The sequence below is a fragment of the Hyla sarda genome, chromosome 1 (genome assembly GCF_029499605.1).
Source record: "Hyla sarda isolate aHylSar1 chromosome 1, aHylSar1.hap1, whole genome shotgun sequence".
Taxonomy (NCBI): domain Eukaryota; kingdom Metazoa; phylum Chordata; class Amphibia; order Anura; family Hylidae; genus Hyla; species Hyla sarda.
Genome location: NC_079189.1, coordinates 351,779,123 through 351,800,522, shown reverse-complemented (window position 1 = coordinate 351,800,522; position 21,400 = coordinate 351,779,123).

Genomic DNA, 21,400 nt, shown 5'->3' with positions numbered 1-21,400 from the left:
CAAGTGCTCTTCTGGCACACTAAAATGCTCAGAAAAGGAGGAGCACCATTGAGCTTTTTGAAAGGGAATTTGTTTGGAATGGAAGTCGGGGGCCATGTGCGTTTACAAAGCCCCCCGTGGTGCCAGAACAGTGGACCACCCCACATGTGACCCCACTTTGGAAACTACACCCCTTACGGAATTTAATAAGGGGTGCAGTGAGTATTTACATCCCACTGGTGTTTGATAGATCTTTGGAACAGTGGGCTGTGCAAATGAAAAATTTGAGGGCTCAGAAGGGAAGGAGCGGATTTTGGAGAGTGAATTTTGCTGAAATGGTTTTTGGGGGGCATTTCACATTTAAGGAACCCCTATGGTGCCAGAACAGCAAAAAAAAAAAAATGACACAGCATACTATTTTGGAAACTACACCCCTCAAGGAATGTAAAAAGGGGTACAGTGAGCCTTAACTCCCCACAGGTGTTTGACAACTTAAATCGAATGTGTAAATGAAAATTTATTTTTTTTCACTAAAATGCAGTTCCCCCCCCCCCCCCAAATTTCCCATTTTTGCAAGGGGTATTAGGAGAAAATGCCCCCCAAAATTTGAAACACCACTTCTTCTGGGTATGGAAATTCCCCATGTGAGGACGTCAAGTGCTCTGCTGGCTCACTACAATGCTCAGAAGAGAAGGTGCCACATTTGGCTTTTGCCAAGCAAATTTTGCTGAAATGGTTTTGGGGGGCATGTCGCATTTAGGAAGCCCCTATGGGGCCAGAACAAAAAAACACACGGCACACTATTTTGGAAACTGACCCCCTCGAGGAATGTAACAAGAGGTACAGTGAGCCTTAACACCCCAAAGGTGTTTGATGACTTTTCGTTAAAGTTGGATGTGTAAGTGAAAAATAAAAATAAAATCACTAAAATGCATTTTTTCCCCCAAATGTTACATTTTTACAAGAGGTAATAGGTGAAAATGCTCCCCAAAATTTGTAACTCCCTTTCTTCTGAATATGGAAATACCCCATGTGTGGATGTCAAGTGCTCTGCTACTGCACTACAATGCTCAGAAGAGAAGGAGCGCCATTGGGCTTTTGGAGAGAGAATTTGTTTGTAATGGAAGTTGGGGGCCATGAGCATTTACACAATGTAGTTTCCAAAATGGTGTCATATGATATTTCATATGATTTTTTATCCGAATGTTTTACCCCCGCGATCTCTCCTGCAGCACCCCTGTTTTTCAGCTGCAAAGAGCGAGGATCACTCTGTGGCTGATGATGGTAGGTGCAGGGGATTGAGTATCGTGACTTCACGGCTCTGACCCCTTGTGACATCATGCCTTGCCCCTCAATCCAAGTCTATGGGAGGGGGCATGATGGCTGCCAAACCCCCTCCCATAGACTTGCACTGAGGGGGCGGGACGTGACATCATGAGGGGCGGAGCTGTGACATCACGATACTCTGTCCCCTGCACCTCCCATCATCAGCCACAGAGCGATCCCCTTTAACTCTTCCAGTTCTTATCAGCTGCTCTTCACTACAGAAAAATTACAGAGAAATTTGTGTAGTTCTTTCCAGTCTGATAACAATGCTCTCTGCTGACACCCTTGTCCATGTCAGGAACTGTCCAGAGCAGGAGAGGTTTTCTATGGGGATTTGCTTCTACTCTGGACAGTTCCTGATACAGACAGAGGTGTCAGCAGAGAGCACTGTTGTCAGACTGGAAAGAACTACACAATTTTCTCTGTAGTATACAGCAGATGATAAGTACTGGAAGGCTTCAGATTTTTAACTATAAGTAATTTACAAATAAGTTTAACTTTCTGCCACCAGTTCATTTGAAAACATTTGTTTCCCACTTGTTTCCCACCGGAGTTCCCCTTTAAGTCTAAAATCCCAAGTATACCACTACAAGTCACAGCAAGTCTACAGGGCTCCCAAGGGTTACACTGCATCTCCTCCACTTTAATCTGTGCTGTGAGGATTGTAACATCTACTCCTGCCTCAGTACAGTTATCCGTGACCTGGCATCAGTGTATTTCTTATCCTGCGCCAGTCTCAGGAGAAGCTGTCCTATCCTCGGGCCGTGCAGGTTAACATGTACCCCGCACACAATAGTAACCCCAATTTGGGTGCCACAACAGACCTCACAGTTATTTTAGGTCCAGCTGGACTGTCCTGGATATTAGATACTGTTTCATTGTCGAAAAATGTTCAAGGCAGGCATGCAGATGAGAGGTAAGACAGAGCAGTGAGCCAATGGCTTTCTGCCATTCGCTCTCTACTCATTGGAACTCATTGGAATGAACAGAGAAAGAGAGAAAGTACAGACCGTGCACCCTGTAAGTTTGAGCAGGTCAATCTGTCAGTCAAGTAATCCAGGGCAAAAGCAGAACAGAGACGATAACTGCTTTAAAAAAAAAAAAGAAAGAAAATGTTTTTTGATATTTAAGAAGTCTACTAAATGGCCCTTTACATGATATTTCTGGTAGTTCTCTTTCACAACTTATTTTGTAGTTGTGGTATGAATGCAGATTTTTAAACTGAATGTATTAGGCCAAAATATATTAAAGAAGAACTGAAGTTAAATATACTTGCATCCTTTTCCTCAGTTGTCAAAGCAGTATTCATCTAACATCACTTCGCAATAATGCATACTTGTCAAATAAGAATTTTTCTAGTTGAAGGTGCTATGAGCACAGAAAGGAAGTTTTGTAATCACATTTTCTATCCTGTTCCCAAAGTAGTGACAGGGCTATCTGTCTCTTTACAAGGCATACTGATTCTTCCATGCTTGCTTTTCATATTTCATGTCCTACCTTACACAAAAAAGGAGATGGATTTCAGCAAAATAAGACCATTCATTGTAATAGATGTTGCTGTATATTTTGTTCCAGCCATGAAAACCTCATATCAGGATTCATGATTTCAATTGTTCCAGAATATCCATAACAAAAGCTGAAGAGTTAGATCTTAATTATGTTATTATATAGGGTATATCCTTCAATTACTATTATACGAAGGAATGTGTTCACTTCTCTGTTTTGATTAAGGATTTTTTTTTACCTCCTGAGCAGAGCAATTGACTGTTCTGTTTTCAAACATAAATATGCTTTAAAAAGCACTGTGAACGTTGAATTAGCATTTTAGGCCTAGTTACGTGTATTTTCTTGGTTAATCCAAACATATAGCATTTTTACCAGGGTTTAACATGAATACACATTGAAAGTGTTGAGAGTGAACATGGAATAGCCATCTAAGGCCCCTTTCACACTATAAAAATTAATCCGTAATGAATGTCCGTCATAAAAATCTTGAAAATCGGGCATTAAACAGCCGTTAGAAAATCCCTAAAGGCCGTTAAAAAATCCCATTATAGTCTATGGGATTTTTCTAATAGCCGTTATTTTGTGATGGGCGATAGTAGCGGGAGAAATAGTGCATGCACTATTTTTTGTGCCACCAATTGTACTTTGTAATGACATCAATCATTTAATTAAAGAATCTACCACAAAACAAAAAAAATATATATTTGTGGAGTGAAATTGAAAAAAATGCCATTTTGTAACTTTTGGAGGCTTCTGTTTCTACACAGTGAAATTTTTGGTAAAAATGACACCTTATCTTTATTTTGTAGGTCGATATGGTTACAAGGATACCCAATTTAGGTAGGTTTTATTTTATTTTACTACTTAAAAAAAAATCCTAACTACATGCACCAAAATTAGTATGTTTAAAATTGTCAGCTTCTGACCCCTATAACATTTTTATTTTTCCGCATACGGGGCAATATGGGGGCTCATTTTTTGCGTTGTAGTGTGTGGTTTTTATCAGAATGATTTTTGTTTTGATGGGACTTTTTGATCGCTTTTTCTTCATTTTTTATGGCATATGAAGTGACTAAAAATGCACAATTTGGGACTTTGCTATTTTTTTACGTGTACGCCATCGACCAAGCCATTTAGCTAACCTTTTATTTAAATAGTTTGGACATTTAAGCATTTACGGCGGTATCACATATGATTATTTTTATTTTTTATTACATTATTTTATTTAAAAAAAATGGAAAGGGGGTGATTTAAACTTTTAATAGGGAAGGGGTTAGAAAAGAAGGCAGGAGCCAGTGCTGAGTCTTCAGATTTATTCGAGGTAAAAGCAAGGAGCAGGATATACACACATAACGGCACACCGGGAAGAAAGTGATGCGTTTCAGGTCACGTGACCCTTCATCAGACAGATACAAGGTGAGAAAGACCCATCTATTTGTATGGTGATTCACAGGTGCGGCTTGAATGTCAGCGGAGAAAACTCCCATTAACCCTCAATAAGCCGGACATTGTGAGTTACACCTAACAATACATACACAGGAAACAACATAACATACACAGGAAACAACATAACATGATGCATAGAAAAAAAAACATTACATAAATGTTTAATTACTAGAAATAAGAGAAAAACTCTAATTTCAGCAAAAACAACAATAGAAAAAATATATGAAGAAACAGAAGTGTGGGGCAACCCTTAATTGTAATATAGAATAATGTCTGATCCTAAATTCAGACCATGCGGCTGACAACTATGTAGGTTATATATATAAAAAAAATTCTCGATTAACCCCATCTCCACCTCGCTTCTGCTTGTGTACCAATTCTATGCCATGAAAAGAAAAGTGGGACACATCACCATTGTGTTGGTCTCGAAAATGTTTTGATGCACTGGATATGTTCACCTGATGGGGATTTAAAATACTTCTGACATGTTCTTGAATCCTGAGTGTAAGTGGACGTTTAGTGCTCCCTATATAAGAAAGCTGGCATGTTTTACAAATAATTCTGTATACCACGAATGAAGTCTGGCAATTGATAAAAGACTTTATTGGCAATGTCTGTTGGTCAGAACGCCCTGGTGTGAACATGCACTTATGGGCAAATCTGCAAACCACACATCTCGAATTGCCACAGGGATAAAATCCCTTAACCTTAAGCCAGGTATCAGAACGTGGGCACAGATTAGGCAGCATGCTAGGAGATAGCAAGTTGCCTAACGTGAGGGCTCTTCGAGAAGAAAAATTGCATCCATGTTTAAGAATTTTAGCCAAAGCTTGGTCCTGATCTAGAATAGGAAGATACTTTTTAAAAATGTGGGTAACTTGATGGTATTCATTGCTGTAGGCGGTAACAAAGGAAACTTTAGATGTTCTGTCTGGCGTGTTCACATGTTGCGATTTAGACACCAGCAATGAATCCCTGTCTTTGCTACTGACTATAGATCGAGCCTGATCTATGGTCCACCAGGGATACCCTCTGTCTCTCAGTCTAGAACAAACCACTCTAGATTCAGAACTGAATGACTGAGTGGAAGAACAATTTCATTTAGCTCTTGTAAACTCTCCTACAGGAACAGATTTTATAGTATGTTGGGGATGACAGGATTCAGCTCTTAACAAGGTGTTACCGGTACTGGGCTTTCTGTATATACAGGTGTGAATTTTGTTATTGTCTGCAGAAAGAAAAATGTCTAAAAACGGAACCTCTGTTTCGTGCCAAGAAAAAGTAAGAAACAAATTGTGAAAATTATTATTGACATAGTCAATAAAACTGTGTACGCGGTCCTGTGTGGATGACCAGATGATGATGACGTCAGCCACAAAGCGCCCCTACCAAACGATGTCTGAAAAAAAGAGGTTGTCCTCACAAAAGATATATTGAAGTTCCCAACAGAAAACATATAAGTTTACTGCAGAGGGAGAGGACTTAGCCCCCATTGAAGCTCCCGTTTTTTGTATGAAAAATTGATCCTCAAACATAAAAAAATTATGAGATAAAATATAATGTAGTGCCTCCAATGTGAATGATTTAAGTTCAGGACTATAAATGGAAAATACATCCATAATGTCCAAAATAGCTTGCACAGATAATGCATGTGGCAAAGATGAATACAAAGATTCTATGTCCATTGTGAGCCAGGAGTAGGAACTTGGGGGTTAATTCACTTTTATTAATCTTCTGTTTGCTTACACTTATCAAAGCAATGCCATAGCATAGCATTGATCAGTGTTTTCGGCGCTCTGCTGCTCTGGAGAGGCAGGTGAGGACCCTTTAGTCATTCAATAAGCTGATCGGGACATCGCGATTTTGTTGCAATAATCTCAATCAGCTCCGCTGAGCTGCTGGGATAGTTTCACTTTGATTTTAGACACCGCAATCAACTTTAATGCCGGGCATCGGCCTGATCGGCAGTACCTGGCATTAGCCTGGGTCCTGGCTGCCTGTAGCAACCAGGACCCACCTGGTTTAACCTGTCCTACGCTGGTGAGAACAGTTTAAACCCTGTAAATGGGACCAGGGCATACATGTACGCCCTTGGTCCTTAAGTACCAGGGCTCGAGATCCTGGACAGGTTAAGGCCAAGTTATTTTTTTTGTTTAATCAAACATAGTGTTTTGACTAGTATTTATCATAACTATGCATTAAAAGCATAAGAGTAAATACAGAATAGCCAATCAGAGGTCAATTTGCATGTATTTTCTCAGTTGATAAATCACCCAAAGCATAAAAATAAACTCTAAATCTTTTTCAATAAAAAAAAAAATAATAATAATATGTCTGTTAAAGAAATTGTTGGATAAGGAAGAGAACCGAGCACCCCTGCCATGTCTTCTGCCAATGAAACAATAGGAAAGGTGCTCCTTGTGAAGTATCTCTTGACTAGAAGGATACCTGTGAGGGGGAGAGTAAGTCACTGTTTACCAGAAATTGCTGTGTACTGACATACACAACAATGGTGAAAAGATGTAAGAACGATGGGCCCGTATGCAGCCTTCCTGGATTGTAGAGCATCAGATTAGGAGAAAGCTTCATAGGATCAGGAATTGTGGCGCTGAACCAAGCATAGAGACAGGAAGGTAAGTTGAAACAACTTCGATTTATTACCCACAATGTAACGGGTTTCGCTGCACACCACATCAGGCATGGCAATACAAGGCAACACTCCAGTTTAAATACCCTAGAGGTGTTAACCTTTGAGTAGCAACATTTCATAAAAAGACAAGTTTTGTATACATACATATTTCAAATTATACAACAATGAAAAAAATGATAAAAAAAACTGTTATCTATAGCTGTCAACAGATTTTTTTTTACAAAAAAACAAATTTATATAACTGGAACTGCATACTCAAATTCATAATATGCGGTATTAAGTTATGCAGTATTTTGAGATTATATCTAAAATGGTACAAGTATTGTATCAATTTTAAACATGAATGTGCAAAACCATTCATGTTATAGACATGTCAGAAAATAGAGTGAAAATTATTTATTTATATTCGCAAATTACCGCATGTAATATATTCACATTATGAAGTAATAATTTTATGTGATTTATTTAGATTAAATGTATGATATGGTCTGTTGATGTTATTGCACATAGATTATATTTCAAAAGAAGAAAGCATTTTATGAAGTATATTATTTTTGTTAAAAAAAGGAAGAAATATATATATATAAAAAAAGGGGTATGTTAAAAATATATACAAAAAATTATGGAATATCTGTCTGGTTTATTTAATGTGCTTTTTCACTGGTCTCGTTAAGACCCCATGGGGCCAAGGTTCACGATTAATCAGATCTATTATGTGTGTACTCCAGTATTGTTTCTAAAATTGTAAGATTTAATGAATCTAGTGAATTTTGATGTTTGATTGTAAAATGTTTAGAGAGCCTGTGCATCATAAAACTATGTATTCTATTCCACCGGTGTTTATTCATACGTGGTCGAGTGAGATGATTTAAACTGAGTTTTTTGTTCTTCAATAAGTGCACAGAACATACAACGGCTTTTGCCGCAGGGGGTACCGAAAGACTTGGTCTGAAAGGGTGTTCATCTATAGTTTTTAATCTTCCCGGAGCTAATACATTTTGCAAATTGTTTGACCGTCTAAATGTAACATTTGGAAAATCTGGAACTAATTCTTTAAGAACAGGCTCATTTAAAATGATAGGCCAATTTCTGTGGAGTTTCTTTTTAATATTTACTGCTTCACTATTGAAATTAGTCCCAAAATTAAACCTCAATGTTTGATTGGCCGTTCCAGAAGAATTATCATTGTTTTTTTGACGATGTTTCGCAGAAAAGGGGTACCCTAAACGTCTATTATCAGAAGCATATAAAAAAGTAAAAAATACAAAACAATCTGAACTAGTCATCCCAAAAGTAATACAACAGTCACATCATCAAAAAAACACTGATAATCTAGAGAAAATATTTAAACCACACCTCAAGAACATCACCCTATTGGGTACACAATGGAATTGATTGGAAACTACCGATTTGAAACAAATGTAGAAATTTTATTAAAATACAATAAAATAAATTAAAACAAAGACATTGTTACAAAATAAGTAATACTGAGAGCAATATTTGATATCACAATAATCTGCCATTGGGCCCTAATGGCAGAATTGATGTATAGTATAAAGCAATTGCCTGTTTCTAAAGTGCTAGCAATATAATGTTGATAAATGCCGATAATCCGGAATCTACTGCTTATCCGGCAAATGTGATGGGGGATGAAAGATTCAGATAAAAATTCAGTCTCTAGGTTGGTCTAGATTATGCTGCCCATAGTCTATGGATGAATTGTTATGCGTTATCTCACTGTGACAGCTGGTCCCGTACTGCGACGGGCCGAAGATGGTATATTCTGCGAATGCTGCGATGTTATCAACGGTGTTCGGCCAGTGTGATCCCCCCGAGCCTGTTGTAAGTGGAGCTCCGGCAACAGACTCCCAGGTGGACGGTCAATAATAGCAATTTACACCCGTTCTGGTGTCGGACCTTTCTCCTTGATGTAAGAACAGGACACTCGTGGAGCTGGCAACGATCTTTGCTGTACGCCCAGACAATGTGGATTCAAGTTTATTGCAGCAGGTGCAGTAGATGGCTTATTTCTATTATTGCATATCGGCTTAGATTCAGGCAATACGTCTAAATATTGATCTGTTCAGACTGTAAGCCTAGACGCGTTTCAGAGTGCTAAAATCGACCCCTTCCTCAGTAGGCGAATTGAAAACATAATGGTGAACAACAACTCTTTATAAATGTGGGTCCACATGTGTTTTAAATCAGTAAGACAAGGTGAACCTGTGAGATGGACTTGACAACAGAAAACCTGGTTGGTAAAAAGATCCTTATAGCAGGATTTAATTCAGAGAACAGATAAATGAATGTACCTTTTGTAAGTATGTAACAATGGGTGAATACTTTATCGAGGTAACACATATTGCATATGAATTCTTGATCATGTATATCAATCGGGCTAGTATACCCTGCTTTATGGGCTGGATTGTTATATACCAGTCCAAACCTGGATTGATGTGTGTGATTTGTGACTTATATAGACAAGAAGCGGTAGTTGTGGAACCAAAATGCGTGTAAAAATCAGCTCAATGTGAATAATGGTGTATGAGTTGAGAGAGAAGTGGTGTGAATAGGTGTCAAACAGAAAATTGGGATATCGCACTCAAGGAAATGTAATAGTGCTGATAGGAATGAAATTAGTTAGTTTATATTGGATAGTGTGACTAATGATAAAATAAACTTATTGAGTAACTATGAAAGTGTACGCAAAAGTGCAGTTGAATGATTGTGAGTAGATGTGAATAATATTAAAGGGGTATTCCAGGCAAAAACATTTTTATATATATCAACTGGCTACAGAAAGTTACACAGATTTTAACTATTGCTAATAGCTAATAACTATTGGAACTATTGGAAGGAGTAAGATTTTTTTAATAGAAGTAATTTACAAATCTGTTTAAATTTCCGGAGCCAGTTGATATATAACAAAAAGTTTTTGCCTGGAATACCCCTTTAATATTAATTGCATATGGATGAAAGTGAATTGTGGAGAAAAAAATGTTGGTTGAAATATAGAGCATGTATAATATATTATATAATAAGTGAATTGATGAAATAAACTGTTTGTAATACATTGAAATAAACTTGTCATGGTGAATGAAATTTGTATATGATGGTGGTGGGTGTGTAGATGAAAGTAAAAATAAAAATAAACATATATATATATATATATATATATATATATATATATATATATATAAAAAATATATATATATATATATACACACACACACACACATAAACATATATATATATATATATATATATATATATATATAATGTACATATATACGGACAAGATTAAAAATTAATAAAAATAAAACTAAATAAAATGGTAAAAACATAGTAAAAAAATAAGAATAATAAAAATTTGTTCATTACAATAGCCCCATCAATCAAAAATCCTATTAGGCATAGTCAAACACAATCCTGGATGGATACGAGGGGTTTCTTCCGTTGCGGTTCCTGCACTGGTTGTGTCACAACCAGGGACGCAAGGAAGACATCCATCGTCCATTCCAGGGTGAATGACTTTAAATGGAGAATTGATCAGTGCATTACATGCAATTCAAAAGGTGTACTATATATCCTAGACTGTGGCTGCCACAAACAATATGTGGGGAGAACAAAGCAACAATTAAAGGCAAAAATAGCGGAACATGTTAACAACATAAAAAAGGAGGAACAAAAGCACCCTTTATCGTCACACTTCCTAAAAGTACATAAAAAAGATCCATCTAGTTTGAAATTTGTCGGTTTCCAAATAATAAAAAGAGATTGGCGGGGGGGGGGGGGGGGGGGGTTGAGCTTCATGTTACAAATGTCAAAAGTAGAAAGTAGAATTTCTTTCGAATTTGACACTATTGAGCCTAAAGGGCTAAATTCCAGCTTTAAATATTCGGTTTTCTTTGAGGGATCCACCACGGTATCGACATCCGCCGCTGGTTGCCAAGAGAAACGCCGGAGGTCGGTCCCCAGACGGATCTCCCATATACATTCAGCAGTTGACAGAAACACTGAATTAATATTGTTTTCTGCACTATGTATTTTATGTAGTCCATTATATAATTATGGTTCTGTATAATGTATTATTTTGGTACATAATATTTAATTTTCACATGACATATTCACATATTTAAGAAAGTTACATTACTATTACACTTTATTTTTATTCAGTTATTATTCTTGTATTTTTATTATCATTTCACACACTGCATATAACCAATATGTTATATCAATTATTTTTAACATATCAGCCACCTTACTCACATTGTTTCCGATTCCCAATTCCTTTTTTCTTTTTTCTTATTTTTATCCCCGTGTTCACATCCATATATATTATTTTTACAAATATCATTTTTAATTCCATTTTTCAATTTTTCATAATCAGATTATCTCTATTTTTATTTCCATGTATATTCTAGTTGTATATTTCCAGTTCTGTATTTTTTTTGTAGTTTTTTTATTGTTATTATTTTCTATCATTATTATTTTTTATTTTTTAATGTTCATTATACATATTTTTTTATTCTTTATTTATTTTTATTATTATAATTTTTTTACTATGTTTTTACCATTTTATTTATTTTGATTTATTTTATTTTCTTTATATTAATTTTTATCCGTATATATGTACATTGTATGTATATATATATATATATATATGTTTATGTGTGTGTGTATATATATATATATATATATATATATATATATATATATGTTTATTTTTACTTTCATCAACACACCTGCTGGTGACCTTGAGGGTGAAAACTTTAACAAGAAATGGAAAAAGAATATTCTAGGGGTCTGGTCAGGCTTGTCATTGAAAGAAGGCAGGAGTTGATAAAAGATCTCGATATACAAATAAATCAAATTAAAGTAGATATAGAAAGACTTGACCAGAGCCCGGAATTTCTTAACCAACAGGAACAAATTTGTAAAAAATTAGATAAATTAGAGACAGAAATAATTAGTAGGAAAAATATAAAACTATCATGGTAAACCTATAAAAACACAGTTAATTCACAAAAATTTGAAGATCCCACACAATTAAATGAACCTACCTTATATAATGTTTCCACACAAAATAGATACACTCCCCTCATTGATAATCATTTTTTAGGGGAGGACCCATCTCAAAAAAAGCCTTATTATCCAAGGGAGGAATTCCAATACAGGAATTCACCCCAAAGATACAACCACAGACCTCAGGGAGGATACAGAAACAGCCCATACAATTCTCGCCAAAACTATTACACAAAAAATCAATATTACCCAAACAGGTATCAGCAAAAATACCATTACAATCATCACAATCAATACAATCAAAATCCACACAGGGAGAACCCTCCACCCAAAATCCCTCAAGTAGTCTCAGCAGAGATACACTCAGTTCCTCCTCCCCAAAATCTACTGGGAACCCCAAAAAAAAGAGGGTTCACAGAAGATTTAGGATTAGACAACCAAAATCAACCTCCACCAAAAATGGTAAAACCACAGCCGAACCACATAATTCATCTATCATAAATTTGAGTAATTACAAACTAACTCCGTCTCAAGAATCCCTTCTAAATAGAGGTTTAAAATACGCACCCTCTCATAAATTGGACAAATTCCAAACATATGTTGGCATTGAAAAATTTGTGAGAAATATCTGTTTAAAAAAATATTTTCTCAAGATACCACCTGAACAAACTACAAAAAAAAACTGAATATGTACACACTGAGTGTAAACCAAAATCATGGTTTTACCCTAAACATCTTATGGGACCTGATGTCACCACATTTAAAAAACTAGTAGAGGCAGACTTGAGGAATATCAAAAACACATCCCATATTAAAGATAATATCACATTTAAGGAGAGGCAGGCCATAAAAGAATTACAGAAGGTTGGTGGAATCACCATCCGCCCCGCCGATAAGGGGGTGGGGGGGATTGTGATCCTTACCACTGAAAAATATAATCAAGAATGTAATAGACAACTGGGAGACGTGGACACATATCAAAAACTTAAAAAAGGCCCTACAGAAGAATTCAGTCAACAATTACACAATTTATGCAAAGTACTAGCGGAGGAAGGGATTTTGAATGAAAGGGAGCATAAATTCATACTTGGAACTCCGGAAAGACTGCCAGTTTTTTACTGTTTACCAAAAACTCATAAAAATCTGTTGGACCCTCCAGGTCGTCCCATCGTATCTGGGATAGGCTCGATTACTTCGAGCCTGTCCCAGTACGTTGATAGGTTTCTTCAACCTTTTGTTCAGAAAACCCCCACATACTTAAAGGACACAACTCAAATTGTAGAAATATTGGAAAATTTTAAATGGACTAACAATCATATATTAGCCACTTTAGATGTCACTTCACTTTATACCATTATTAAACACGATTTAGGTATTTCTTCAGTTGAGCACTTTTTACAGCAAGGAAACATCAAGGCACCACAAATTGATTTTATCACTTCAGCTATATATTATATTTTATTTTGACACATAACTATTTTTATTTTGAAGGGGATTTTTATTTACAGTTGGTCGGTACCGCAATGGGCACTAGTTTTGCGCCAAGCTATGCTAATCTTTTCACGGCGGCATGGGAGGAATCAAACATCTTACCCCATCTTGGAGCAGGCCTGGTGCTCTGGAAGCGGTACATAGACAATATTATTTTAATTTGGGTAGGAGACACAGTTGATTTAGAGCACTTTATAGGTAATTTAAACACTAACCACTGTAACATTCATTTCACCTCCACTATTAGTAAAACTTCTGTCAATTTCCTTGATATAGAGATAAGAGCGGATCAGGATAGGCTTACATGTAGAACCTATCAAAAACCCACTGCTAAAAATGGCTTTATTGGGTATACTAGCTGCCACCTACCAAGGTGGTTGATGAATGTTCCTAGGGGACAATATCGTCGCTTAAAGCGAAATTATACCACAGATGATCAATTTCTAGAAGAATCTTCCAATCTTACCAAACAGTTTAAAGATAAAAGCTATCCTGAGCCGCTCCTCCTCCAATCTTTGGAAGCTATAAAAGGTCTAGATAGAAAATCTTTTTTTGTTACTAAAGAAAAGGATAGTACAAATGAGGAGGTCTTTGGGGGAAAAATTGTTGTCCCCTTTAGTAGTTCTTATAAAAAGGCTGAGAAAGTAATAAACACTGGCACCGAAAAATCGGACATTCATTACCTCCGCGCCCCCCAGTGGTCTTTACCCGAGCCCCCAATTTGGGTTTTTCGGTGGCACCGACCATTAAACCTCCAACTAGCCCATCAAAACATGGCCATTCCTGGTTAAGCTCGAAAGGCTTTGTAAAATGTGGTAGCTGTGCTAATTGCACTAAAATCAAAGGTCCAAAAAAAGTAGAAGAGTTATATTCTAGAGATAAAACATTTAAATGGAAGATAGAAGATCTAATTACGTGTAACATGAAGGGAGTAATATACATTAGAGAATGCGGATGTGCTAAGCAGTACATAGGACGTACTAAAAGAACACTAAAATTGAGGATAGCTGAACATCTAAATAATATTAAAAATAAAAATGTAAAACACCCGCTATCGGCCCATTTCACCACAGTACACAATGGCAATTTAAGTTCCTTATCATTTACTGGCATACAAATAATAAGAAAAGATTGGCGTGGAGGGAGCTTTATGTTGAAAATGTCCAAGGCAGAAAGTAAAAAATATTTGAGTTTTCAACATTAGAACCGGGTGGACTCAACTCCAACTTCGAACTGTTTGGATTCCTGTAGTGGATGCACTTAGAATTGATGGACATCCCCGGTTTACTTTTACGGTGGTTTCCTCAATACTGATTGCATCCTCCTTCATTCCTTCAATTATTGTTTCCAGTGATAGTATTATATTATAGTTGGTTTTTATTTTTCATTTTTTATGTTATATTTATCATTTATTTATTTTTTATTTTTATATATTATTTTATTTTTTATTTCTTTATTTATAGTTTTTCATTTTTTTAATTATTATTATAATTTTAATTATTATTAAATTTTATTTATTAATTTTTTTGTATTTTGTATTCCTTATTTATTTCATCTATTATCATTCTATTCAATACAAAATTTAGTATCCACATTAATATTTTGTTTATACACGTAGGAGTAATTATTAATTTATATAAGATAAACATCATCCATGCATGTATTGACTAGAATGATGTTCATACTAGTTATACCCCTTGGTCTTTTCTTTTAGTCGTATAGATTTTCAGATACACCTGTTACACATGTATTTATACTACGTACTTCTTCCCATAGTTTTTAATTAATATTTTCTATTAATATTTTTCTGTCTATATAAACCCATATTTGAAGTTATACCCATTTTATATATCACATCTGTATATTTACAAAACAGAACGGTGTTCACATTATTTGTTTCCGCTTGTTCCTGCTTTTGAATTTGATTGATTCCTAGGTTTACTACTAAAAATATATATCCTTACGTTATGGTTCACATTGTAATTAAATAATTTAGTTTGCAGTTTTTCTGTGAGACCGCAACGATAGGTTTTGTTCTATGTTCACATTAGTTTTGCTTCTTGCTTTCCCTGCAACCCATTTTCTAATCCAGTTCTTGTTTTATATGTGTATACTTTTAATCCAGGCATTGTTATACATGTGCAATCAACTGATTGCATTCATGCTTCTATAAAATGGCGAGCATGTTCAGTTTAAATTATGACTACTGAAAAAAGGGTTTATTCACATACCCTGAAACGCGTCTAGTCTATGCCTACATCACTGGCTAAAACGCTATATGTGAACTGCATTTATACAACAAAGCGGTACCTGCATAGCCGGTAACCTAAGGACTTGAGACCTCTTGATCCACTCCTGAAGGGCCGTCCCATGAATGCAGCTTAACCAGCCTGGTGGATTCACTAAAAGAGATTTGGCGCATTAAGCCCGGGCGATTCTGACATCACACGCCAGCACCACGAGACTCCTTTCATCTGCTACAAGGAGCGGTTCTCCTCTGGTCACCGTTGTAGCCTCGAATTGCTACCAACAACGCTTGCCAGCGTGTACCCCTCTGTAGTCATTATCAGCCAGCGCTTACCGACTATAGAACATATCATCAGCGCCTGCCAGCGCTTCTACAAACCAGCGGTGCCATAGCTGTCACTCTCCATCTAAGGATCAGTAACATTGTATACCATTTAGGCTGTTATCTGCAAATACCTCGTATCTATTGATTTACAAAGGAGACCAGCTACAATTGTAACTAATTGTAACTATCTTTATGAACTGCTAAAGACCTCTTGAGCAGGATCGCAGTGAAGCAATAGAGTTATATGCAGTACTGTATATAATTCTGTGTAATTCTCTTTGTTTTTATATTTATATTATATATATATATATATATATATATATATATATATATATATATATATATATCTACCGTTTACTCCTCTCACAAAGGGCCCTTTGTGAGGTGGTATGCCTTTTATTTTATTATTTATTTATTAATTAATAAAAATATCTATTTTTTGTATAATTGAAGCACGATTCCTGTTTTTTTTTTTTATTAGAGTCTAATTTATTACATCTACTATACCTTCCTTGAGGTCTGGGTATTTTATTTTTCTCTTTTATTTTTTAATATTAGCACCATAGGTACAGGTGCATTATCCGTTTGTCCTCGGTAGGTAGTATAAGCGTGAGCTGCACATATTCTTTTCTTCCTCATATAGTATTTTGCCTACATCTTTGCTGCCATAACTTATCATGCTCATATCTATGAATGTAGTAATGGGACAATCCCTTTGCTTCTATATATTAAAATGCCAACTACGCTTCTCACATATAATATAAGGCTTTTCTAGCCAATATGTAGTCCTATGGTCCCCTTTAAACTAATACATTTTTGGGGGCATGACCTGACTAGCTAGCAGAGTGGTCACATGCCGGAGTAGCTCCTGCTCTAAGCCTGTGATTTCATCCTACTGCACAGTCTCCTGAAGCCCTGCTTGCCCGCATCCCTTACCTATAGATGGGTAGAACCGGTAGGACTGAGCAGTCCCCTAATAGAGACCGTACCACCATGGAACTGCTCCGGGAATTTGCTTGAGATGTAAGCCTAGATGGTGCCCGCTGCCCTGTGAGGAGGGGAGAGCCTAAGATGCACGCTCCAGAGCCCTGCTTGCGGGAGGCGATGGAGCCAGAACCTGCTCCCGATCTCACTCTGAAGCAAGTCACAGCCCAGCTTTTGCAAGCTATTACCTCCTGCCAGACCACGCTGACCGGAAAGCTGGAGGAGGGGAAGTTAGATGTGGGTCTATTGTTGTAGGACATGCAGACTCTGAAGGGGTGCATAATGGAGGCAGAGGACCGGGTGTCAACCCTAGAGGACACCATATCTACACTACCTAATGCTGTATCTGCCCTTGAGTCACAGAGTTATGTCGCCAGAAAAATAATGATTTGGAAAATAGGCTGAGGCGAAATAACGTCCGGATTATTGGACTGCCAGAGAGGGCGGAGGGTCAGTCACCAGCTGCATTTGTGGAGAAGTGGTTTCGCAACTTATTTCCGAATGTGCTGTTGTCTATGGCGTTCACTGTTGAGCGAGCACACCGGGTTCCTGCCCGAGCCCCCCCCCCCCTCTTGGTGTACCCCCCGAGACCCCTATTATCCAGGATTCTAAATTGTAGTGATTGGGACTTGATCCTGCGTCTAGCCAGACAGCTCCGTGACATCTCATATGATAATGCCAAGGTCTCCTTGTTTCCAGACTTTTCAGCTGACCTTCAGAAATGCAGAGCTACTTTCACAGCGGTTAAAGTGAAGTTGAGAGACCTTAATATTGCTTACTTTATGGTGTACCCTGCCTGCCTACATGTTGTAAATGCTGATAGAGCTGTGTTTATCAACTTTCCTGTTGAAGTGGAAGAATGGGGGCGGCAGCAGAGACAACCTTCACCCCCCTGATGACTGGCACTTTTCCTGATGGCTATTGTCGTGTGCCTTACCAGTGACAGCTGCCATTCTCTCATCTCTTACTTCCCCCCTCCCCTCTTCTTTTTCCCTCTACTGCCCCCACCTTTGTTTTTCTTAGTTTTCCTGCCTCTTCCTTCCTTTTCTTTAATTTCTGGTCTGTCCTAACTCTCCCTTTCTTTTATGTGCCTCCTTTGCCCCCCTTCTCTTTTCCTATTCTCTCCTCACCCCCCTCTCTTTTTCTCTTCTCTCCTCTCCCCCTCCTCTTTCTCCTTGTTTGTTTTGCAGGTATTGCCCTGTTGACATGGAGTTTCCAGAAAGGGCCTGTTGGACCCCACAGACTAACCTACATACTGCTCCTGGACTGCTTGGTAGATTTTTCCTATGTTTGTGTCTCCTGTGTGTCCATCCTTATTTCTAGTTAGTTTGCATCCTGAGAAGGGAGGGTGTGGGACAGCTGGGTATCTCACATATATAGCATCACGGGCTCTACCCCTTATTAGAGCCACTTTTACTTGTTACACTCCCTGTGTTATTGGCGCTTCTTTAAGAAGTTTAGTATTTCTATGGTTTCTTACCAGATGTATATTATGTTTGTACAGCAATTTACTGCACTGTTTAGACAACAATTTCTGTTCATTTATTCCATTTTGCACTCAGGACCCAGAATGTACGGGATTGTATGTTATGACCATAACTTCAGAGAGGTGTCTACGAATTATTTGTACTTAATGGGTGATTGTACTATTATGTCATGGAATGTACGGGGATAGGTACTCCTAAGAAATGGGTCTTAGATTTCTCACACATACGTAAATTCAACCCACACATTGGCCCACATTTATCATTGCAGTGCAAGTGAAGCATTTTTTTACACCTTTTTTTTGTGTGCTGATAATGTGTAGGAGCACCAAATCTATTAAAAGGTAAAAGAGTTTTGATAAATTTTGTGCAGGTCCACATTTTCTGAAATTTCTGTCTACACATACACCAAAAAGCTACACCATGTCTGGGCTGGTGTAGTTTTAGAGACTTTTCAGTGGCTTTGCCCCTTTTTTTGCTCCTTTTTACAAAAAGGCACAATGATAAATCCCTTCCATATCATGTCTATTGCCAAAATCAGTGGATTGCAACTCAAAATCAGCAGAAATGTGTAAACAAAAAGGGGCAAAAAAAGGCGCAAAAAACCCTGCTTGTGCCTATTTTGCCCCTTTTTTAGACACAAAAAAACTGTCTAAAGACAATGATAAATGTGGGCCATTGTATGCCTACAAGAGACACATTTGGTGCATGAGCGCTGTCACTTTTGAAATAAACCATGGGTGCAATGGCAAGCCCACTCTTTCAATACATCATTTTCCTGGTGTGTGGCCCTTTTGGTGCACCGTTCGCTTAGGTGGGAGCCGATTACTACAGGTATAGATCCTCATGGACGGTTCATTTTTGTCCATGTCTTTGTTAATAATGATCTGTTTGTTCTTATGGGCATATATAACCCTCCTCCTACCTCTTTGGAGATTATCCATCAGGTAGTGACGTTTGCAGCTGCTTACCCGGCAGCTAAATTCCCCTTATAGCTGAACATACTCTTGTTTTACATTAGGACATAATTCTTTATCCCGTATAAACTTAGCCTATGGTAACCTGCTTCTGTTAGGTCTTGTTTCGGAGATCTCATACAAGCCAAGAGCGATCTCGGATCACTCCCCTCTGATAATTAGTTTGTCTCTTACCTCCCTGACTTCTTTCCTTAGATGGAAGGTACATCCATTTTGGTTACAACTTCTGGGCCCTGTAGACAGGATTCCTGATCAGTTACAGGTATTTTTGGGTGCTCACCCTGATCATGGGGACCAAAATGTCTAATGGCAGACATTGAAGGCCTACTTGCACGGGTATCTTAAATGTAGCATTTCCTATCTAAAATTGGAATCCTCTAGTACTGAGGAAGACTTGGCATCTAGATGCTCGGACTTAGAGGCTAGGTATATTGCTGACTCCCCAGATGCCAATAGAGATGCGTGGTTGTCAATGGGTAGATTATATATGAAACACTTGAATGAGAGGATGAACAGGACACTTTTTTTGAGAATGGAAACAAATCCGGTAAATTACTGGACCATGTTGTTAGGCAAAACAGTGCCTCACCTCCCATTCTGAAGATTTGTTTGGAAACGGGTGAGATATTGATTGCTACTGATTCCATAGCTCACTGCTTTACTCAATTCTATAGTGACCTATATAAATCCAGAGTCCTTTATAATTCCAAGGAATTGGAATCATATATGAATGGCATTCAATTTCCTTCTTTGTCTGTAGAAGATTTCTTAAATGGGGACCTAACTGCGGAGGAGTTGGAGGAGGCCCTTGATGATATTTCAAAAGGTAAAGCTTCAGGCCTGATGGCCTCCCTTTAGAGGTTTATCTTAAATATCTTCCTCATCTCCTCGGCCCTTTCAATCATTGTTCAGAGAGTCTTTTTGGTCTGGCTCCTTGCCAGTGTCCCTCTATGAGTGGTCTTGTTGAAACCTGAAAAGGACCCTGTGGACTGCAGTTCTTACCGCTCAATATCACTTCTGAACATGGATAACAAAATCCTGATGAAAGTCTTATTTAACAGGCTCAATAAAGTCATACTCACTATTGTGCATGTCGACCAGTCAGGATTTATGCCTGGCCGTTCTACAACGGAAAGTATTAGTCAGGTCCAGACGATTGTGCAGTTGGGATCTGCCCTTGACGGAGACTAGGGACGGGGACTGGGCCTTGGCCTCGCTGGATGCAGCCAAGGCATTCAACTTTGTCAAATGGCCATACCTTAAGTTATGACTTTTCACTTAATGTATCCCCTCTCCTGATCCTGGTTAGAGACAAATTTTAAATATGGAGCTCCCAAGTTAAAATGATCATTTTGCCTAAATGCTTATATGTTTTAGAGCACTCCGCTACTCCGGTGCCTACTTCCTTTTTTAAGCCCCTACATCTGTTGCTGCCTTCTTTTATATGGGGTAATTGTCGATCTAAATTGAAACTATCTACTTTACAGAGGCTGAAAAATATGGCGGGTTACTCTTTACCCGACTTTCATGTATATTACCTGGCAGGACAGTTATGCCTTTTGCGTTCTTGGTTTTTGCCCGCTGTACGCCCGATTTCCGAACATCATTTAGCCTATTAAGGGCGACTGACCTGTGGGTTTGGCTAGAGTCTCTGTCCAATGCGAGGCAGCGGTTCCTGACGATCCATAAGTTGGCGCTGCAGGTCTGGCGAGCATCAAAACTGATTCACTCATTTTCTAATTTTATGGCGGATCTGCCGTTTTGGGTCAATGTGGGTTTCCCTCATTTAACCTCTGATTTAGACCCTCAATTCTGGAAGGATCATAATATTACTAGATTGAACTCGATATATGAGAATAATACGCTTAAGTCCTTCTCTCAACTGCAGGATGAGTTTGGCCTCCATAGAACGTCCTTCTTTAAATATTTACACCTGCGGCATGCCCTTCCAAGCTAGTTC